A 19,627-nucleotide genomic window follows, 5' to 3' on the forward strand; every position below is an offset into this window, starting at 1 on the left:
ACTTTGAGTTTTAATCAATGTAAAACCTCAAACATTTTTGTTTAATAATATAATTAATATGTAATAACATTTAAATGAATGCATAATAATGATTTATTCCCAATCATAAATAGAGTACCTACAGAATGGAATATTTTCAAAAATTGTGCCGAAAAACAGCAAACTTTTTAAAAAGCACGAAACACGAATTGTTCGAATGAACTGCTCTAGTTTTAGAGCTGCTAAAACTGAAGTTACATTGATATGAACCAATTTCATGTGGTTATAGGCAGGGTTGCCACTACTTAACTACAATTTTAGCATAATAATTTACTTTTCTTTAATTCTACCTGGAATAAAACAGAAAATAGTTGAGCTTGTCAGAATTCAATCGCAATTCAAGGGTGTTTTCTTTAGCCAATTGAGCTGCCAGTCTTGAATTAATTTATGTTTTTTTTTTCGCGCCTATTTTTACACTGCACATTATTATGTGTTGATTGAACTTTTTCCTATAATTGCTGCAACTGTATAGCCAGGATTTACCTTTTTTAACTTCTTTGAGTACTATTCGAGAACGCAACTTCTTAAACTTCTCAACTTCTTTTCATGTCAAACAAACACAATGAAAAACAAACTTTTAACATACATAAGCAACCAAGTAAATTGCTGTTTTAAATTCTCCTTAATGAATTCGTATTCAACAACCCTGCGTCCCCCGTGAGCGAACGAGTTCTGACGGTTATTCCATTAAACTTCTGGTGGTTGGCCCATCAGCCTGCAGCTTTCAATCCACGCCAACAACCTGGAACGAACGTTGACTTGTATTTTAATGTGAGTATAAAACGAACTAAAAATATTTTTTTTAAAACTAAAGCACACTTCTTAGAAATTTGATAAGAGCGCTTCTTTATGACAATATTCACCACTCTATGCGTTTTGCGAATATCAAGCGTTCCTAACCCATCTGGCCAGCGTGTAGACCAAATCCTCCTTTTGCCTCTGGTAAATTAACTCCAACAGTGGAGTCTACATGACCTCTCGTGCCCCCCACTGCAAATCTTAGCCGCCAACGAAACCCAACCAGTGATATCCCGAAGGATACCATCTGACTCAGAATTTCTAAAGTCCTTATATACCAATTTGGAACCCACCACCAAAATCAGAGTACCTTATGTAAATAAATACAGGACCGGTCGTTATGGAAGTCTTTGGGGGAGGCCTTTGTCCAGCAGTAGACGTCATTTGGCTGAAACGAACGAACAAAGGACTTTTGAAAGACAGGTAACTAGGTTGCTCACGATTGACGCCAATCGTCAAAATTAACCAACAAATATCCTCTAAAACCAAATCAAAACTGATTTAATTATAACACCTGTTCCTATAGACACAAAGTCTATAAATAAACATCAGTGTTTACTATGATAACAAACACTGAGCCCGTTAACGGCCCTTCCGCGAACCTTTTAAAAGTTACCAATGCAAACGAACGAAGGTTGGACAACTTTGCCCCTTTGACACTCAACTTTTACAACTACAACTTAATCTTAGCGATGGGGAGCTATCGATAAAGTATCGATAACCATAACCACTCGTCCAAAAAGTTCTCAAAAGGTTTTCGATATTTTTGTCGACACACAACTTATGTTATTTGTCTGTCTGGTGTGCTGACAGTGTGTGAAAAAGCGGCAAGAATCTCTTCTTGCCGCAAGGATTCAGAGAGATTTACTAATAAAACTCTCGTTTTATTAGTAAAACTCTCGTTTTATTAGTAAATCTCTCTGAATCCTTACTTCTTTTTTCTAAAGCAATTAGGTATTCTAAAATAAGTAGGTAGATTCTTAACATTTACCAGGCCAAGTACAAAACACTACAAATATTAGGTATTTATATCCATAAAATATACTCAGTGAAAAAATAAACAATGATTTGTAGGTACATACGAGCAAATTGTAATGCTTCAATAAGAATTAAAAAATAAATTAAGGCAAAAGGTAAAAAACCATACAAAACCAATTACAAATGTCCAAGTCTTTTCAATTCAAATTAAATTTTCAACTAATTTAATCAACTTTTTATCGACTTTAATGGTCATCGCGGCAGCACTAAAAGAAACTTTAGAGGTTCCCAACTCTAAAGGTGAATAAGCAGATGTTTTCAGCCACAATCTTCGTTTATATTCAGGATAGGGACTGAAAGGTGAACTAAATGGAAGTGTAGCACTTGAAATGGAAATGAAAACTAATTTAATGACGCTCGTATTAGGATTTAGGATTGTGAGACTTTTATTCAAGTTTAAATGCAATAAGGATTAAGGTTTGTGACGCTGTGAGAGTACAAGTCTAGTTTGAATTCAACTGAATTATGTTAATGGTAGTTACTTTATGTATTCAACAGTAAGTACATCAATATGGAATATCCGGACAATATGGAAGTCATTGGGGAGGCCTATGTTCAGCAGTGGACGTCCTACGGCTGAAATGATGATCATGATGATGAACAGCACATCAGACTACTCCTTTTTGTCCAAAATCGCCTTTATTACAATTGATTAAGATTCCCTTTAGCTTGATATGCTTTCGTCCGTATACCTAAGTTACAGTAAGCATGTATATTTTCCTGGGTCAAAAAAGGCACTGCTACTGCTGAACCAATTTCAACGCATATAGTATTTCAGTGTGAAATATAATGGGGATCTAAGAGAAGGACATAGACAGACTATGTGAGTCGCAAAAAATATATGCCATGGAGTGAAAAAGGGAATGGAAATTTGCATGGTGATTTCACATGTAAGCGATATGAAAAACGACACAGTGGCTCAGGGAGCAAAATTTAATTTAAAGAGTTAGTAAACATAGTAATTTGTAATGCAAAAATTAGTAGTATTCTCGTTAACCCCTTCAGCTAAGCTTAATATAATATGTATTATACGGTTGTGTGTGGATTCACCACATTTACCACAATCACGCGTCGATTAACCACAAATTAGCAAATCATTGGCACTTCAACGCTACATGCTGAATATTAGCGCACTGGGAAATGCTTACTTAATTTTTATGTTGTGTTGTTATTCAATATATTTATTTTCTTTCTTTCTAATCGTCCATCAGCCGGCGAGGATCGAACCAGCTTTTCTCTGATCTCGAATCGGTTAGTCCGACACCAACACCGTTAAGCTATTTATTAGTTAATAAAACTAGAGTAATTAACACTCATAAATGGGCCTCATAAGAAGGCTCAAGGTCACCCAAAGGGCGATGGAGTGTGCTATGTTCGGAGTTTCCCTGCGTGATCGAATCAGAAATGAGGAGATCCGCAGGGGAACCTAAGTGACTGACATAGCCCGCAGAATCGCTAAAATCAAGTGGCAGCGGGCGGGGCACAGCTCGTAGAGCTGATGGCCGCTGGGGCAGGAAAGTTCTTGACTGGCGACCACGAACCGAAAGACGTGGCGTGGGCAAGCTTCCCACTAGGTGGACCGACGATCTGGTGAAGGTCGCGGGAGGTGCCTGGATGCGAGCGGCGCAGGACCGGCCTTTGTGCAAATCCTTGGGGGAGGTGGGGAGGAAATCCTTCTAGCAGTGGACGTGACAGTTTAACTTTCCCCCGGAAAAAACTTGACCTTCATTGGTTGGGTTTTTGTGGCGGTTAAGCTGTAGATCCTGGCTACACAGGAGTTGCAGTGGTGGGAACGAGAGGTGGGAATAGTCCCGTTAGCAGTGGACGTCTTTCGGCTGAAACGAACGAACGAACGATAAACACAATAGTATTTTTTGGATAAATTATATCAGATTTTAGATTAAACCTACAGACAGAGGGGAGGGAGACATAGCAAATTGATTCTTTAAGTTCCAATATATTTTCTTTCAAAATGTAAGAATAATTTAACAACGAAAAACAATAATGGACTAAAATTGAATGATGGCTATTGAATATTCCGTATGTGCCTCAATGTGGAATACATTTATACGAAAAAACTTGAAAAAGCTTCTCGTGTTACAATCAAAATAAATCCATATTTCATAAAACATGACAAATTGGACTACCGAATCCCTGAAAATTGATTTGATGAATTATTTATCGTATACGAAGAAGAAAGATACTGATTCGTATCACTAGCCACTTTTTGGGGAATGTTGCTCAGTGAACCCAATTTTGAGCAAAGGATAATATTATTTTTGTATGAAAATACTGTATTCTGAGTATTCTGATATTTTAATGCCGCGTCCAAAAACCGTAACTAATAATATGAATTCGAAAAAAAAATCTGTCTGTCCTTTTCACGCTTACACCACTGATCAGACAAAGATAAAATTGGGCAATTTGGGCATAGAAAAGTTTGTGACCCAAGTAAAACCATTATCTATGTTAGTTTTAGGCCGATTTTTGAGAAAAATCGAAAATCGAAGCTCACGCGGGCGAAGCCGCGGGCAAAAGCTAGTTGGTTATACTAAAATTTATTTGCCACGATATAGTTGCTAATATTAGTAAATTAATATTGACAAAAGTATTATCATAATCATTAATATCACATTGTAATTAACAGTTAACTATTCAGCTAAATATTCCCATGTTAACATCACATAAATATATTTTACTCCTATAACGATCCAAAAATAAGCATTGTTAAACACTGATATCGCGCCATTACCTTTATAGGGTTCATTATTAAAATTATTTACACTTTAAAGTTTATTATAAACTGCGCGAAAATGCGCGGCCTGGCCAAACACTTCATTTTAATTTCAATTTGGATGACAGCGGCGCCATTTGCATAGGGCTTAAATTAAATGTGCAGTAGGATTCTGAGGTTAATGGAATGTATGGTCGATCTGTTTTGCTTTTATTAATAACACCTATACTGCAGTATGAAAATACAGTAGTTTTCAATCGTTCGTTTGTTTCAGCCAAATGACGTCCACTTCTGGACAAAGGCCTCCCCCAAGGATTTCCACAAAAACGGTCCTGCGCCGCTCGCATCCTGGTGCAATTTCGCAACAAACATTTTCTTGTGCCCTGGCATAACTATACCATCCGAAGCCCGTAGCAATTTTTGTGCACGGGGCCCTTGCCTTATCTAGGGTTTTTTTCTAGGTATAGGGGGCTCCAGGACCATCGCCCTGAAGCATTGCGAAGAGGGGGGGGTTAGGATCTTGGGTCGGGGGCCCATGGACTTTTTCCAGCCCTGCCACCCTATAGTTACGCCAATGCTGATGTGCTTTCGAATGTACCTACGTGGGTAGACTTTTTCAATTCCATAATTTAATTAGTGTTTTCTTTGCCATTATTCATTTCTAGCTTTCCGCCCGCGGTTTCGCCCGCGTGAAATTTTGCCTGTCACAGAAAAACTTTATCGTGCGCGTCCCTCCTGTTTCAAATACCGGGATAAAAACTATCCTATGTCCTTTCCCGGGACTCAAACTACGTCCCTGCCAAATTTCATCAAAATCGATTCAGTGGTTTAGGCGTGAAAGCAAGACAGACAGACAGAGTTACTTTCGCATTTATAATCTATAGAAGAATAGAATATTATTTATTTGGCACAATACAAGATTAAAACATAGAAAAAACAAAACATACAATACATAAAAACATAGAAAAATAGATTAATGGTTTCGCCTTACTCGTCTGGTATATAAACAAAATGAACGCCCAAATACAAATCCGTTCATCTACATTAATATTACGTCTATTCAACCTTTGGCGAAGGCCATGACCTGTGTTGCCATTGTGAGGGGAAATTACACCAAAACGATTGGAAACGCACAGTCATCGACCGTGAATTAGGGAGATCGGGCTAGAATTTGGTTAATGGGTTCTGTTTGTAATATTCTTGTTGTTGTCTCTAATTGGAGTGAACGAAAATAGATATGTACACACTGGCATTTTTAATACTTCTAAAATCTTACCTGAAGACCAAAATTTTTGACGGACATGGGCATATTTTAGGTGGTACGAAATTCGCCGGGTCAGCTAGTAATTATCATACATATTTTAACATTTTACTTCGTAGGCATTGGTTCATAGTTCATTAGAAAAAGTAAAGTATGTATGTGTTAAACCCATTCACTTTAAAGAAAATCTTGCAACCGTGCTCGTTCTAAATTGAAATAACTTTGCTTGGATGCAATTTTCCGCTACATTCAGCCATTCCAGAGCATTCCAGTGACTTCATTTTATCTCAGTAAAGATGGAAAAACATACTTTCTAAAACCAAGAAATAAACTCTATCATGATAACCAAAAGATAATAACCAGTTTGTGAAGTGTCCCGTTACGATATCCGGTACCTTGATGGTACATTTCATTTTGTTTGGATTTTATTCCCATTACATACATTCATTCATTCATTTAAGCTAATAGGTAACAGTCCATTGCTGGTTGTAATTTTTTTTTCTTCTATTGTAAGGTCGTCGTTCCATCGAGCACAGGGTTCTACATAGAATATGCCCACCCACTCATCATCATCAACATCATTTCAGGCATAGGACGTCCACTGCTGAACATGGGTATTTATAAATAAGAGAAAAATACCTATGTAGCTGAAAATTTGATAAGGATCTCTAAAAATGTGAGCCAACAATAGAAGGAAACTTCATTGTTGTGAGCAGAGTGTCGTCACTTATCGGATGCCTTTTGGAATTCCTTTTAAATTAACAATTGCATACTTTTAGGTAAATACGCCACTATTCGTAGCGCCAAACGAATTTTGATTAATTTGATTTTCTTACCCACAAGGTGGACCGCGACATCGTTAAGGTATGTAGCAGGAAGGCGCTGGACGCAGGCCGCTACCAGCCGGGCAACATGGAAAGCATTGGGGGAGGCCTATGTTCAGCAGTAGACGTCCCATAGGACGTCGAACTGTAATCAGCCATAGCCGAGATGATGATGATGATGATGATGAATTTTGATTAGTTTGAGATGCAAAGTAAATAGAAATAGAGTGGATGTAGGAGATAAACCTTTTGACACAAACTTTAATGGGTAAGAGTTTTATCATATTAATTAAATGGAAACTTTCAATTAGCCTTCTTATTTTGGCGACTTGTATGTGGTAACTCAGTTTTAAAATCTTCCTATAAATGTAAAATAAAGTATAAATACGAAAATGTAAGAGAATCGACTAATTAATTTGACTTTGAAAGTTATTGATACGTTAATAAATCTGTCCCTGTTCATTTGCCTACTAAAAGTCTATTTTCAGAGGTCCCTCGATAATATCTAAGACTTGAAACTTGTTACAGAAGTTAATTGAATATATTTCGATTCGTTTAACTTCAAGTCCTAACCCAGACCCGACTGGTTTGAAGTTTTAACACTAATTAATGCGCACTAAGGCTGGGTTGCACCATTTTAGTTTAAGTTTAACAAACGTCAAAAATCTGTCAAACTCCATACAAAAAGCACCGGTTACCGTTACAGTTACGGCCAAAGACAGGTGGTGCAACTCAGCTTTAGTAACTTTAGTTTCCAAACTCAGTAGACTAGCTTCTGTTCGAAGATTTGGTCGTTATTTTGTCCAAATGTCTAAGCTGTTATGAAACAATCTTTAATATTAATTACTAATGATACTTTTAAGCTTTATGATTCAATCGCTTAGTATTTTAACTTTTGAGTAACATTTCATGAAAGTACAGAATAGGTACTTGGTAAGTAGTTAATTTCTAATTTATCATCGTGGAGACTGCCTTCAAATATTTAACACTGACTACTTACTTTCAAATTATCTACATTCTGTTAATATAGTTCATTTGACTTTTCTTTGCAGGTTAGTACTTAATATAAACGTCTAATGCTGCTATTGTGGCAAGGGACATACTTATTGTGATGTCATGTCCTATCTGTCATACCTAGGTTTAAACTTTTGAAACGCATTTTTTTAAGTAGGACCCATACAAGAATGCGTGGTAAATTCAGAGAACTGCTCCTGAATTAATAATGTACCTACTAAGTACTGCTATTTCTATTTATTTATCGGCAGACAGTGGTGACTGAGTTTGTTGCGGCGCTTCTTCTCAGCACTTGCCAAATGTTGGTCTCGAAGCGCTGTTAGGGAAAAAAGATTATGAGACAGTTCTCTAACTGTTGTGAGTAAATATTTGACGATTTGTAAGTACTATTTAAATAGTCTACACAAATAAAGAAATTTTGACTTTGACTTTATTTCAGGGCACTAATCTATGTCATGAATCAATCAATTTTCATCAATGAGCCCCATAATACACAGCACCACTCGACTAGGTACTGAGTAATCTTTATCCATGTCGAACTGTAATCAATGGGTACTCACTATCATAATCTGCTCTTCAATTAACGTGTACCGTTGTATCAATACACCAAGATCTTAATTAATCTAAACCTTAATCTCAGATTGCCTAAGATTGATTTGATATAACCCACAAGTTTGTAATACCGAGTTAGAATACATTACACATCACAACAAGGTAATCATTGTGGTAAGTTCTTAATTGATTGTACCTATAGGTGTGTAAATAATAATTTGATTTGATGTCAATTGTACTTCTTCATTCTCCTATTTTGCTAAGCAAAATTAGGTAACATTTTACTCTAACCTGTGCAGTGAACTGAACACTGTCCTGAATGAATGTCGTTTGTTTTTTGTTTCCAAAATTTAAATATGGAACTATTCATTCATTCATTTGTTTTTTCACTATTCATTACTTAATGACATTAAGCGGGAAACTCAGCGTCGTTTTCGGCACCTTTTATTTTATTTTCCAGAATGTTGTGTTAAGAACATTAACGTCAATTTGTGGAATTTTAACCAATAACTATACGTGTACAAATGTAGGCAAATGTGTAAACACACAGCAAGAAAAAATAAGTTTCGTACTCGCTTCTCAACTGCAGCAATGATGTTAATGTTTCAACTCTCACGAACGACACACAAGGGCCATTGTGTTAATTAAGCAATCATTTATTCAGTAACTGCGTCACATCAGGATATGAAGTGGGAAATGAGGTTCCCTTTGAGGGTTGAGTTCTGACTCAATATTTATAGGTACGCTTTGACGTGTCTTCTTTGTTTGAAAGTTATTATTCAGGTTTGTTATTAACTGATAACTCTTCATTAAATCTGTTTATTTGCCACTGTTATAGAATAGCCTTCGCTTCCCAAATAGACTTTCAATTCTGTACACTTTAGCTAAAAATTTTGTACAGACAGGGATTTTTGGATGGCTCGAACTTGGAGTGCATGTGCGGTTTTGTTCCCCAGTCGATAAATCACATGATGTCGTGCCCTGCGTGCCCAAACAACTACACGCAGGATGATTTAATGAATGCTACTGACAACGCTACTCTTGTGGCGGAGTTTTGGGCTGACATTGTATAGGTTTGTTGTAGATACGTCAAGAAGAATTAGAAGCTGAAACTGACTAAACTGTTTTTTTTTAACCTGTAAGTAACTGTGTCAAAGCTGCACACGTGACATTAGCGAAATCGTGGCTCCCTTAGCCAAGTCATTGGCATGAAAAGTAATAAGAAACTAGTTAGGAAGATTATAAAAATAAAAAACTGTCTCAGTGATCTTAACATTTATTTCACTTTGCAAAGACCATAAATCAACTTTCCGAATATTTGGGAGTCGGAAGACAAAATTACGTTTCTCTAACTTGGCTCTCTTTAAAGTTCGGTGTCCATATTAGTCGGCCTAATTCACAGAACATAGGAAACCTCTTTCTATAATATATTATGTGGGCTTAGTGTGAGTTTAAGTACATCAAACGTCGTCACTAGCATCACTATGAGCGCGTTAAATATTTTACATTTTAATGACATTTTTTTACGCGCTCACTAGTGACGGTTTGATGTAAACTCACACTAAGCCCTATGTGGTCTAATTTGAATGTGTAAAGGCGCGGACTTACCCACTTATTCGTGGCCTCATCACCACCCTGGTAATTTATGATTCCTGTTAAAAGTATAAAGAACGCATAAATCCATTAGTCAGCTGTCATTTACATTATCGCTCATTTGAGCCCTCAGTCTTCCGGGCACGTTAGCTATGCATCCCCTTTATACTACCGCATTAGGGGGTGACTGGCGAGAATGGACACATTAGTGCTCTTCTGTCATGGCACAGCACAAAAATTTAAGACAGTTCATTAGACTAAAGATATTGTTTTATCACTGGGTATTTTCAGCCCATTTGGCCAAAGTGGGGAGTTCAACTCTGGTAACTGCAGTGCAGATTCAACGATGCGCGCCACATAAACTCTTATCAATAATAATTTTGCACTATAATCCTATAGTAAAAATCGACTAGAAACGATTACAATGGCGCACATCCTAGCCCGGCTGATAATGATGTACACTCGACTGCAAATCTATATTCAAAATTGTTCTTTAAATTACAAATTATTGACAAACAAGCTTTTGCCCGCGGCTTCACCCGCGTGAAATTTCGTTTGTCACAGATCGTCATAAATTATAGCCTATATGTTATTCTGTTATAAACAAATACTGTAAAGTTTCATCAAAATCCGTTCAGTAGTTTTTGCGTGAAAGAGTAACAATCATCCAGACATCCAAACTTTCGCTTTTATAATATTAGTAGGGTTAGTAGGAAGTAGGATAGTGGCTATACTCTTTTTGTGTACATTATTTTTAATACTCATCCAGTAAGTCAAAACGAATGTGATGTTCGTAATATTTTTCTAACTGAGCTGGCTCCTTAGTTTTGACTATGGACATGTCTCATAAATTATTCGGAACGTTTTTGTGGCCTTGATGTTAAGCGGAAGAGTTCACTTTACGTTTTATAATATTTCACCATTATATTAGGCACGAAAATTGCTTACTTTGACTTTGATATGAAACTTATGAAGGTTCAAACTGAGCTGACATTTAACCCCAATAAAGCCAAACTAAAATGAAATGAGTCGTTTTTGGTTTAGGCAGAGTAGAATAGGAAATATTATCTAGATCGTTTCATCCACGAAGTTTGATCCGAGCAATCCGAGCGTCATTATTGTAGTGTGCGTGTGCACTCATGGATAATTTAGCATGTACCGATCACTCAAACATTAACGGAAGAATTAGAAAGTAGAAGTGTGGTAGAAGTATTAAGAATTAAAAAGAAAGTGGGGCGCGTCTTCGTGGATGAAACGATCTATATAGGAACATCAGGCCTCCCCGACCTGTCTGGCCAGCGTAGGGAGTTTAGGCCAATTCCTCTATTATCCTTTGGTGAAAGTCGTGTTCTTAAGTAAGTGGAGGCTAATAACTAACCTGATGATAAAAATACAACATTTTTAGAGGGTTTAAATTATCGAGTAATTGATTCAGTCAGCAGTGGGCGTCCTGAGGCTGAAATGATGAAGATCATTCATTAATTTATATCTAGGTCCCCTAGGGACTGATAGCGCTAAATAAAATGTATACAGATATCATTCTACCAAGAAAATCTCAGGACATGTGACAAATAAATCACTTCTTAATATAAATCGAAAATATCTCAGAATCGAAACGTATTTAGAAATCAATTTACTTCTCCTTTGATATAGGAAAATCCTTACATATCTCAATTCTTAATATGAATAAATAACACTAGGTAAGCTTATTTCAATCTATTTCTTTGGCCAAAGCTAACATTATAAGAATTCCGAGAAAGTCCCTAAGGAGCATGCCCTCGAATCCATTATTAAAGGAATTTCGGCAAATCCTACCCGTAACTAAAAATATGAAAACATAACCAAGATTTGCGTACCTTTTTTATGATGGATTTTTTATGTAGGTATCTAATTTTAGAAAGAAATTAGAATGTAGGTATTGAGGTTTCATTATGATTTCTAATGGATTTTATTTTAACTTTATACTTTTGACATTACGGTTTACAGTTGTTTTTTGTGTAGGGCTTGGTAATAGGCTGAAGTCTAACCATTATTTTACAAAAGGTAAGAGGAAAGCCAATAGTTTCCTTATTGTACCAGTAGGTAAAAAAATACTACTTTGTAGGATTATGTTATCTGTCTTTTAACTTCATTCAGTGGAGTGTACTTAGTATTTAGGTCACTTAAAGCCTTCTAACCTTGCTATTTAGTTGTTACTGCAGCATTCTAGAAAAGGATTTACATATAAATGTAAGAGATTATACTGATGCAGATGTGTTTTTTATTCTGGAATAAACATGTTCAAGTAATGTTGTGCATTGCAGGTTTAGCTAATAAATTCCAAGAAGAGAATTTAGCTGGGATCTTGTTCATATTTTGTTAATTCTTGCATTTTTATAAAGAAACTAGCTGTGCCCGCGACTTGGTACGCGTGAAAACCCGTTTTCGTAACATTTTTCATTATTGCTCTGCTCCTATTGATTGTAGCGTGATGTTGTATAGCCTATAGCCTTCCTCGATAAATGGGCTATTTAACTCTGAAAGAATTTTTCAAATCGGACCAGTAGTTCCGGAGATTAGCGCGTTCAAGTAAACAAACAAACAAACTCTTCAGCTTTATAATAATTATTAGTATAGATGTTAGATATTGTTTACAATTTGCAATAATAGCGTTTCAAAAAGCGGGACTAAAAACTATGCTATTTTTTGCTCTTTGACATCGTATATTTAATGTATTACTTTTAAGATATACTTTACTCTTCATTCCTTATTATTGACTCTAAGTATCTATTGGTGAAAAAAGCATGAAGTTCGAACTTTTCCCACTTCCCACCACATGATGTGTGTATAACCTAATAGGAAATCGAAGATGCAGGCGCAAGTTAAATTGGATTTTTTCTCCCAATGCAATTTCTGGCTCGTGTCGTGAGTTCTCATTACCAAAGAGTTCTGGTTTAAAATTTAAATCTCCCACCTTAATTGAAAGTGTTTGTCAGAAATGAGATTGGTCTGTGGTTTTTGTAGAGACTTCTTTACGGCGTAAGTACACTATGCAGCAATTAATAATTGTCCAAGTCGAAGCGCTAGCCCGCACACCGAAGTATGGGCGACGCACCCGACCGAGGAGAGAACAAGTAACCGAGATGGTGTTCACACTATTACGTCTTGCAATTTCCGGCATAGTCTACTTGCGCCATTAGAATCATTTTTTTAATAAAAATCCGCTGACGAAATGCACTTGGCGTCTTAAAATCAAATGTCCACAGACATGCAACTCAGTTATAAGTTTATTTACAGGTGAAATTCGGTCCAAGCATTTTGAATGACATTATTTTCAGGGTTCTATAAAACTATCCAAGCTTTATTTACTTACCTACTTATCCCTTTCAATCGCATAAGTATAGAGACTCACGAAGGCAAGTGAGCTTTACATGTACGTGTACATGTACAACGATGGTGTAATGTCTATCAAAACATTTGAAAAACTATCAGTAGCGAGCCACCACACATGTAAAGCTCACTCGCCTTCGTGAATTGCAACAACTATACATGATAACTACTTACTACATTAAAAAAAAGTTTTGGTAACTACACATAAGTAAAATTCACCTACACAATATGCTATAATAATTAGAACATGAAAATACATAATTTTCTTTCTACATAGTTTTTCCTCTAACACAAAGAAAGTTGTCATTTCCCACTAATGTAGATTATCATACTCCCTCCATAATTTCTGGCGACAAGTAAGTAATCATCTAGGTGATTTAGTTACCGACTTCTGTGTTTCGTCCCCAGATATTAGTGTGATTGATGTACTACTCTATTATTAGTTCTTTGTTTTTGTTCTGTAAGAAGAACATATTTTACTTGGCCTAGGTAAACTTAATAATTTATCCAGTCTGGGAAGGGCGACTAGGGAATATTAAATATTTTTTTTAAAGGAGGTAAATAAGTTAATTGGTGACATTTTAGTTAGAGAATAGACAACCAGTGGGTGGATAAAGAAGAAACATAATTCTAAAAATAAAATATTAGGGAATCAGGTGGGCGTGACGTCACATGCCACGCACCTTGCCAAAATAAAATAGCGTGTTATTTTAACGTGACGTATAGGTTATTTTTTCATTTTGCCACTCAACTTAAAGTTCACAAAGCAACATGGCAAAACCCTTCTACGCTGAAACTAATTTTTTCTTTTTCTCGATAAAAACAAATACCAGTCTACATAGATGGATTGCCATTTTATCTTTGTTTTCTAAACTCCAGTTATTAATGCAAATGTCCAAACCAAACTACGAACTAACCACCGCAAAAAGTTCGCGGTTTTTGTAAGCGATTTGTAAACCCTCCCGGGGAGTTTAGGTCCCACTTTGAAAGGTTCCGATTTTACTAGCATCATAATCTTGTCTCTTTCGCTAATTTGAAGATAGTAATATGTGGGACAGGGACAGCTTTCTAGGATATCGAGACGGTTGTTTGTAGTAGACCACTGGGTAGTTTACGTAGGTACGTGCTTTGACTGAAAACTTCTTTCTCTCGAGTCCCTTCGTTTATCGAGAGAGCAGCTAAGTCGCGCGTATTTGAAGTAACCTTGCAATTCCATGGAACTATGATGATGTAGTGTCAACTGTAGCATAGACTACTCTTATTCCCACTGCCCAAACATTAAGAAAATATTTTGGAAGAAATGTATCTACCTGTTTCTGTCTACTTATACATTTTTGTCTCAAAATGGCACCTTTTACAACAGAAGATGCTTTACAGTGCTAACCTGGGTGTGATGTTCTCAATACTCTAGTACGGATAACTCTGAGAGAACGTTAAAAATCCATCCAACCTAATGCAAATGTAAACCAAACAACTAACCGCAAGAAGTATCAAAGACCAAAGCGCGGTCTCGCGAGCGATTTGTAAACCTCCCGGATCCCGGGGCATCCCGGGACGTGCCCGGACTCCGGGACTCCGCTTGATGGCCGCCGTCTCAGTTAACGTCGAGTGGGAAAAATTAGTCCGATTACGATGGAATCGCTCTTTATATGGGACAAGACACGGATGTAGAGAATATAAATTAGCAACTTTTGGGAACTCAATAAGCACAATATTTCATGTATGGCAACGCTTATTTAATTCCTAAACACTACTTAAAATTGACTTTTTTCTCTATACATTTACATCAATAAAAATATAAGTACCTAAGTCAATAATTTCGGTATTTCTTCTTAGACCAATCTCACTCTACCATGAGGTTGTAGCAGAATAGAATAGGTTGACTCTCACTATTCCCGTAGATGTCGTATAAGACGACTAAGGGACAAATTATAATTAATGCAAACATCAGGCCTTCCCAAGACCAGCGTGGGGAGTGTAAGCCAAATACTCTATTATCCTCTGGTAAAATAGAGAGGTCACCCAAAGGGCGATGGAGCGTGCTATGCTCGGAGTTTCCCTGCGTGATCGAATCAGAAATGAGGAGATCCGTAGGAGACCCAAAGTGACTGACATAGCCCGCAGAATCGCTAAAATCAAGTGGCAGTGGGCGAGGCATATAGCTCGTAGAGTAGGCCGCTGGGGCAGGAAAGTTCTTGAGTGACGACCACTAGCCGGAAGACGTAGCGTGGGCAGGCCTCCCACTAGGTGGACCGACGATCTGGTGAAGGTCGCGGGAGGAGCCTGAATGCGAGCGGCGCAGGACCGGTCTTTGTGGAAATCCTTGGGGGATGCCTTTGTCCAGCAGTGGACGTCTTACGGCTGAAATGAACGATGTTTTGATTTTCATTATTATAAAAATAAACACTTTACCCTCCTTTGCGTCGTACAGTCGGGTAGAGAGAAGTCTCATCCAGGATTTGTTTTGTTTTATATCAACGGAAACATGGCTAAACGGCCTGTGTATGTGGGTAATGAAGGAAAGAGTAGGTCAACGTATATCCAGGTCACATGTATGTGACCGATTTAATTGCGCTTAGTAACATAATGTTACATTACATTATATTATTATACCGATGCATTAGTAAACAGAGAGCTGATGTTAGCCGTGAGCAATCATACCTAATCTCTAATCTACTCGTACCTAATCTGACAGAAAAACTCTTTTCATTATGTAATAATATTTAAAGTGTGCTTTTACGTGTGCCCGTATTCTTCGATTAACGTATGCATGATAACTTACTTATTCCTTCTACGTACCTAACTTTTGCCCGCGGCTTCACCCGCCTATATGTTATTCTGGGTTATAAACAATAATACTGTAAAGTTTCATCAAAATCTGTTCAGTAGTTTTTGCGTGAAAGAGTAACAAACATCCAGATATCCATACAAACTTTCGCATTTATATGTATAAGTAAGATTTTTGTTATATGTATAAGTAAAAAGTGGGAAAAAACTGCTAGCCACCGTCTAGCACGGACGCGCCTCCGTCACCGGAGTGGAGGCGCCTGGTGCGGAAAAAAGTTAACGATTTCGAAGAGCAGCGGAAATCTGATCTTGATTCGAAGCGCGATGCTCTTAAAGCCAGACCAGCAGCGGCTATCACTTACAACTACATCAGCGGTGTCCTAACGTGTCGACATTGTTCGCGCACGTTTACCAACAAGATTGGCTACTGTAGCCATGTGAGGGCACATGATAGGGCAGCCCAGCGTAGCCCTCTTATTGCGGACTAAAGGAATTTTGTCGTGGTTACCGTAGCCGAAAGCGGCTTGGGAGTATATATATGAGTAAGATGAATAAACGCGTAATACCACTTACTGAATAAACCCTAAATCTCAGAAACTATAACACCAACAAACTTGAAAGGCATTTAGGTTCCTTACAGGATGTAGACATCCACTGGGAACGGATTTTATGAAACTCCACCCCTAAGGAAGTAAAACGGAGCAGTGAGCAAAAGCTAGTGAGATATGAATGACAAGCAAGTTTCGTAATATTACCTAAGTTACTACAGAGTTCTAACTGGGATCCTAACTCCTTACTACAATCATTAATCCTAAGTCTTACTCATATGCTGAAAAACAGCAAGATGAAGTACACACAGGCTCCAAATGTTTGTCGAAAGAAATGTTGTCACGTAAAACTCACGTGATACAACTCGGGCTTCGAATTAATCTCACTTGTTTGTTTTGATATCTACTTTTGGTTCCACGTGTAAAAATAACTTTTTGTTTCGTTTGCCGTCTTTTATTTAATGACTAGCTAACCTTACGTCGTTCTGTCAACGAAGGATAGAAGAATAAGAGGATTTCTAGGAAGTTCTCTCAAAGAAGAATACTATGGTTGTGTAAACGAAAAAGTTTACTCATCGTTTTTCAAAAGAATCCTAAAGGTATTTTCGTTCTAATTTCAACCGAATGTCGTTCTCCATAATCAAAAAGGTCTCCCCCGTGGATTTCCACAATGACTGGTCCTCTGCTTGGTGGTTCTGCGAACTAGTAAGTAAGTAAGTAGAGGTATTCGCCCGAGTGAGTCTCGTGACCATCACAGAACTTGAAATTGCTTCTTGCACAGAACTTGAAATATTCGATCCAAAGGCCAAAACCATCCAAATTCCAAAACCACAGAATAAATAATAGTTGCCAAAACTGCAATTAATTTTGAACTGCCCTCAATAACTTCGGTATATCAAATGAACTCCATGGTCGCTCCCTAGTCCCTACATTCCTGTGGAGACAGGAATGCTCGCCCTAATCTTGCATTTCGTCTTCTACCTCCGAAAATATTTGCAAATATCCGAGGGGCCGGAGCTTAATGGAATGTAAATTGAACAAATATTTGCGAGACTGAAATTATTTTTGAACAAATGCAGCCTTGGTGCACAGGTAAGGAATGTGGAACAGCTCATTCTTATGCTAAAGTAAACCAAAATAACACCCAAGAAACGTGACTTCATAAAAGGGGCATTACAAAGTTTACTGAAAATATCAAGATATTGATTTTTGTTATGTACTAATCAATGAATTACCGTGTAATGGCTATGCTCATCATGGTGATTTGGCAAATATGGAAACACATTCATGAAGAGGGTAATAGGTTCTGGAATGGAGGCCGCGTACCGGAAAACGCAGCGTGGGACGTCCACCTGCATGGTGGACTGACGACATCGTAAAGGTAGGTAAGTAGCAGGGAAGCGCTGGACGCAGGCCGCTACCAATCGATCAACATGGAAAGCATTGGGGGAGGCCTATGTACAGCAGTGGATGTCCTATGGCTGAAATGATGTTGATGACGATGAATTATAAATAGAGCATTTTCTTTTTCTTCTTTTAAGTGCACTTTTTGTTTCTTCTTTTAAGTGCACTGAGCTAACACTTGCACCTGAAGAAAGAAAATATTTTTCTTACTTCAGTGAGGAGTGTGCATGTTGACTCAGTATTCTTCAAAATAAGCCTTTATAAAAATGTATCAAATGACTGTGGTATAACATTGACTACTGCTCTGCTTCTTGTAAAATTCCTACATTGGACCGACGACCTCCCAAAGGCAGCAGGAAGGCACTGAATGCAGGCCGCTACCAACCGAGTGATTTTGAAATCATTGGGGGAGGCCTATGTTCAGCAGTGGACGTCCTATGTCTGAAATGATGATGATGAATGCCTATTATTCTTAGATATTTTGCTGAATTTCCTAAAATTGTCTTATAAACTGGCTGTTTTTCCCCCTTTGTGTGAAGTTTTGGGTGCGGTTCAGTGCACCTTCCTTTATTCGCAGTTCACTGCAATAATGCCAATTTGTATTCCGCTGGCAGGTTGAGAAATGAAAAATCTGTGTCGGAGGCCGCATTTACATAGAAACTGGGGTAAACAAAACTTCCCAGTTTCCCTTTGACTGAAACCGAAATTGTGCACGAACCATTTAAGCTTCTAGTGATGGGTATTTTGCTGAAATATTTTGAAGCGATTTTTAAATTCATGGAAGATCGAGATCCTATCGAGCAGTGAGATCGGCTAAAAACGACGCAAAATTGAGCGCACGATACTTGGTTGATATTATTTTATGAAAAAGTAAGGCCCGGTTTCCAACGGAGAAATCATTAATCACGGAGATTTCTATTGGTTTCGAAATCTGATTGGTTATTCTCTCAAAAAACTTCTCCGCTTCGCTCCGCTCTACTCCACCTTGGTGGAAACCGGGTTAACCGGACTTTATACAAACAATTTACTCTTAAGTTTCGGCCAAACCAACGCATGCAGCTTGCGTGCGCGATGGCGATGTCGTGCACAGATAAGAGAGTATGATGTCGTGTATGAATTTGTAGGGATGAGTTCACACTTCACATCAACGTATCCTGTCATTGGTCGCGACCACAGATATGGATTAGAGTAGATACAGCAAGTTGATCGTCAAAGCGTGTCATTCCGATATGTCCAAATGGACATACATGGTCGAGTGATGTTCATGTAGTCCGATTACAACAATCGGTTACGATGATTTTACGAGGACAGTAGTACGAACACGGTAGAAAGAAGAAATTATTTACGGATTGAGAATTGTAATTAACAGCACAAGTAACAAATAATTTTATTAATTAGAATAAAGTAGCAGTAGAAGAAGTCTAAAGTAGCATTGTTTTTAATACATATCCTGCGATGTACTCTTACCATGGTCCCTGTATGTGGTGCAGTCATACCGATCCCAAGGAACCGTACTTACTCATAACAATAAGACACACACTGATCCATGTATTCATGCACTTGACAAATTTATGTCTTGAAACGCTGGTAGGGTAAAAAAAATAACGATCATCATCATCATCATCATCATTTCAGCCACATGACGTCCACTGCTGAACATAGGCCT

The sequence above is a fragment of the Ostrinia furnacalis genome, unplaced genomic scaffold, assembly GCF_004193835.3.
Source record: "Ostrinia furnacalis isolate ACB-3 unplaced genomic scaffold, ASM419383v2 OfSCF2477, whole genome shotgun sequence".
Classification (NCBI taxonomy): domain Eukaryota; kingdom Metazoa; phylum Arthropoda; class Insecta; order Lepidoptera; family Crambidae; genus Ostrinia; species Ostrinia furnacalis.